Here is a 5224-nt window from a genome sequence, read left to right as displayed (position 1 = left end):
TCTGCAATTACACACACACACACACACACACACACACACACACACACATATATATATATATATATTTGTTTACAGAAAGTTTTCAGATAAGACGAGTCATTGGTACCGTCGGTTTCAAACCCGATAATTAGGACCGTTTTAAATACCCGTATCAAGCTCTCTTCAGCCAATACTCATTTCTTGTATTGATGAGTATTGGCTGAAGAAAGCTTGATATGGGTATCTAAAACGGTCCTAATTATCGGGTTTGAAACTGACGATACCAATGACTGGTCTCATCGAAAAACTTTCTGTAAACAAAAAATATATAAATACGTCCTTGTCGTGTCTATGTATGAATATTTCCCTTCCAAACTACTCAGTCAGTTTTCACTCTACAGACTCGAGATTTGACATAAAGGGTATTGAGGTTTGGAAAAATCTTTTTAATCGGTTTTCGGACAGAAATTTAACTGTCAAGGGGTCAAAGTTCAACGATTTGACCTTTGAACACTCTACTGGTTATTATCAGATGAGTGATTATTTGGGAATCGTTGGCTCTGTATGTGCTTTCCGTCCTGAACCTTCATTTACCACTGGTATCTAACAATGTCGACTCGGGAGAGGCGTGGTTGGTGATTGCGCAAATGTTGCCACAAAAATCCGACGCGCGGGCAACCTTACAGTGGGTATCCAAAGTCGGTCAATACTGAAGGAAGTTACCAAATATATACACACATTGAGAGCGGAAGAGTGAGACGAGGGATGTAATGTATTCTAACAAACATTTGAAATTGTTCAGTGATAATTTTGCCAACAAAAATTGAATGATTGATTAATTTATTAATAAAGGTTACTATCCACTATCTTAACGTATGGAAAGGGAGGGGGCTATAATTGTTATTTAAAAAAAAAATACAGTAACTGTTACATCAGACCATTAATATAAATTATTAATATTAATATTAATTATTAATATTAATATTAATTATTAATATTAATATTAGTTATTAATACTAATATTAACTACTCGAACTGTCTCTCCATTTACAATCGCTCCATCTAATCGTCGTTCATTATTCGGATGAGGTATGGTTCCTATTAGTGTTGGGACGATTATTCAGATTCGGAATTGGAAAAATCGAAACTTTTTGGGGTATCAGAATCGGTATCAGAATCAGAATAAAATTATACCTATTTTCCGATGCTAAAAACGATTCTTTTTAATTGTCTTGTTTTAAAAATTGATTTTGTTTAAAAGAAAATATTTAACTGTTGGTAATAATTTTAAAATAGTAAAAAAAAATTATTTATTTTAAATAACTAGAAAAGCTAAAATCTATAGACTATCCCCCCTCACCAAATGTATTTTTACGTTTACGTTCATCTGCACATTTAACGTGTTTTTACGGTAATCGCGATACTTTTTTAGTTCAATAATTAAAAATTTATAAAGAATCGGAATCTGTAATTGTATTGGAATTGAAAATTGAGTATGGATTCGGTAATTGTATTGGAACCGGTGAAAATATTTGATTACAAGACGGCGCCACATCGCATGCGTTTCTACGTAGTATGTTTCCAGGTCATGAGGAGAGTGGATTCTCAACGGTTTAGTTTCTTCTTTTATTTTTTTATTTTTTTTTTCACGAGGGTCCATTGTGTATGAATAACGTAGAAGACATTAAAGGCAGCAATCACTATAAGATGAAATTGTATCGATATTGACGATCGTCAATTATGTGATACAATTTTCAATTTGAACCACACACGTTTTTTTTTCATTTATAGAACAGATGAGGAATCGATTTGAAAAAACAATAGTACTTGATCGAAGGTTATTTGCCTACGGAAAGGTGCTGAAGAGTTGATCATTTTCTCTGATTTCATTTCAATCTCAGATCCAAGGTGATCAGATCGATGAAACCTCGCGTACACTTAACAGTCATATTTCAATACCCCTCATATATATATATATATATATATATATATATATATATATATATATATATATATATAAAGCTGAATGTGTGTGTGTGTGTTTGGTCACGAATAGGCTCCTATATGGTTGACTAGTTTAAAAAACTGATTACATATAATGATAGAAGATGTATCGAGACACAGGAATGGGTATGTTTCATCTGGCAGAACGCTGGTTCATTAAAATTGTGGGGTCTGCCTTCGCGCCTGGTCCACAAAGTATGGATATAAAAAATGAAAAAAAAACGTTTACAAGTGTTTTTGATATAGATGTACATAATAATAATTTGATAAGTATGTTTTAACTTAAATAGGGATGGTATAATAAAATTGTGGGGTCTGCATTCGCGCCTGGCCTCCATAGAATGGAAATAGGCACAAACTTTAATAAAGACTTTTCATATCTATCTGCGTAAGGATACTTTGATAATTATGTTTCAGTTTGAAGAAATTCTGTATAATAAAATTATGGGGTGTTCGTTCGCACCTGACCTCCATAGAATGGAAATATGTCACAAAGTTTAACAAGGTTTTTTAATATAGATCCACAGAATATTGTGATAAGTGTTTCAGTGTGAACAGGTATGGTATAATAAATTATGAGGTTTATCTATTTTATTTTTACCGTCATTATATTTTGGTTTGGTTTTGATACCCCCAAATTCAACCCAAATTTACAACCCTTCCATTTCATAACCTATCATACTTTAATAAATTAGAGTCCATTTTCTGTAGGCTGTTTTTGAACCCAGTCAACGACGGGTACTTTTGCTAGTATATATATATATATATATATATATATATATATATATATATATATATATATATATATATATATAAGTACTTATTATATACGTTTGACACCAAAAACAACGCATTATTACAAAATAAACAGAAATTTATTTTGTTTGAAAATTATGTTGAAATTCATAAATATATTTCGAGGCAAAGCCTTATAATCAGTATGTCTTTCTTTTTTTTTTGCCATGTTGTTGCTGGGGCAGCTAATCAGAAAGTTGAAGTCCGTTTGTTGTTTTTGCGGTAGTTTTTTTTTTTTTTTTAAATCTCGGAACGGTGAGTTAAGTCACGCGGAATTCACGTTAAGATTTCTTGTTCCTTAGAAGCGTCGAATGTCTGTTTATTTTGTAATAATACGTTGTTTCTGGTTTCAAACGTATGTAACACGTATTTGTTTTATTCAAACTCAACCGTCGCTGTGTGTGTATTCTGGGCCAGTATTAATTAATACAAAAATAAAAAGAAATTTAAACACTAATATATATATATATATATATATATATATATATATATATATATATATATATATATATACAGAGAGAGAGAGAGAGAGAGAGAGAGAGAGAGAGAGAGAGAGAGAGAGAGTCGTGATTCCAAAAGTAAAAAAAAAAGTATTTGGATGCCATCAGCTAGAATAGAAACTGAATGTAAAACTGTAGCATTCAAAGCTGGCAACGTTACCACAATACCAATGTGGCACGCGTATGAAACGATTAAAAATTCAAAATTAAAAAACTATTTTAACCGGATAAAGACCCATAAAAGTGTGGTCCATAAAAAAAATCCAATCATTTGAGACCCCTAGCGCAGTTCTGCGCCTTTTAGTTTCGGCAGAGAGAATAAAAGAAATTTAAACACACACACACACACACACACACACACACACACACACACACACACACACACACACACACACATGTATATATAAGAGAAAGAAAGAGAGAGAGAGAGATGGAGAGAGAGGAGTTGGAATACACTTTTGCGATTGTTTTTCACACTGTATACTACTCCTTCATTTATTAAGATTAGAATCTATATTTGTTATCACATGACCTATAGCCTGCGTCTTACACACACCCACACACACACAGAGAGAGAGAGAGAGAGAGAGAGAGAGAGAGAGAGAGAGAGAGACACACACACACAGATATATATATATATATATATATATATATATATATATATATATATATATATATATATATATATCGATTCTTTATTTCGTTAACACCTCCAGTATCCGTTTCTCTGATCAACAATACTAAAAACAAATATATTCCATAACGGTCCTTTCCCGACGTCCTAACAATCGAAAGGTTACAGTGTCCGTAGCCCTGGAGACCAATCTATGTACTGTTAAAAATGCAAGCGGTCGTCCAGTCCGTGGTTGAATAGTTTCGTCCACCCCTCCTCTTCTCCACAACAAATAAGCTATTATGTAAACAGATAGACAAATGAACAAATCTTTCTCCCTTTCTTCCTGCGTTGCCCGTGACAACATCAAAAAAGACGTGTCCTCTTTCGATACGAAATAGTCGTACGGCATTGGCTAATCAAACTGCCACGTCACAAAGGTTTATCCGTTTTAAACCTGATAACAACTCCTGAGTATAATTAATTTTTCATGGAAAACACTCCAGACATGATGTTAAGCCACTTGATGTAAGGGGCTAACAAGAACGAAAGAATTATTGAAAAGATAGGTGATATCTGTTGATCTCAGTCTTAGAAAAGATCAAGGTTATTGGTGGGAGGGAAAGGGCCAGCATGAAGAGTTCCACACACTTGTAGTCCTTGGAAAGAAGTTGCTCGAATATGAAGCTGCTTACAATGAGACATCAAAACAGTGAAGACCACTAGACTAAAAGATCAAACGAGCTGGAATAAAAAGGAAGAAAGGTAAAGATTAGACAATTTTGAAGAACATATACCGCAATAATGTTTAAAGAAAAGACTGAGACTAGCAACATTGTGAGAGAGAAAGAGATTGTAGAGAAACAGTTTATCAACTTACCAAGAACCTTCAAACACGATAGAGATTCACTAGCCCAAATACGATAACAATCCCCGCAGGGGATGCCCCTTTCTCTTCCTTGCAACCTCTTTCTCACAGAAGAGATGTTGCGAGTCTGTCTCTGTTTTATCGTTATTTCCATGGCAAGTGCTCGTCTGAGCTCCAATCTATGATCCCCCTCTCCAATCTTTCACGAGCAACACTCTTCTGCAACCACTATCAATAATTTCCCACACTCTTTATCTGTGCCTAAACCTAAACGTAGATTCAATGAACAAAGTTTCTTTCTTAGAACTGCACACCTGTGGAACTCTTTTCCGTTTGCCTGCTTTCCAGCTGACTACAATATGGTTGTCTTCAAGTCCAACGTAAACAAGTTCTTGATGAGACGTTCCACTTATGTTAACAAATTTACCGAATTTCAATTACTAACGATTACTATGTTGTCCAATT

This window comes from Euprymna scolopes, chromosome 36 (genome assembly GCF_053919585.1).
Source record: "Euprymna scolopes isolate OS-2025 chromosome 36, ASM5391958v1, whole genome shotgun sequence".
NCBI lineage: Eukaryota > Metazoa > Mollusca > Cephalopoda > Sepiida > Sepiolidae > Euprymna > Euprymna scolopes.
The sequence above is the reverse complement of the archived record's forward strand: the minus strand, read 5'-3'. Positions refer to the sequence as shown.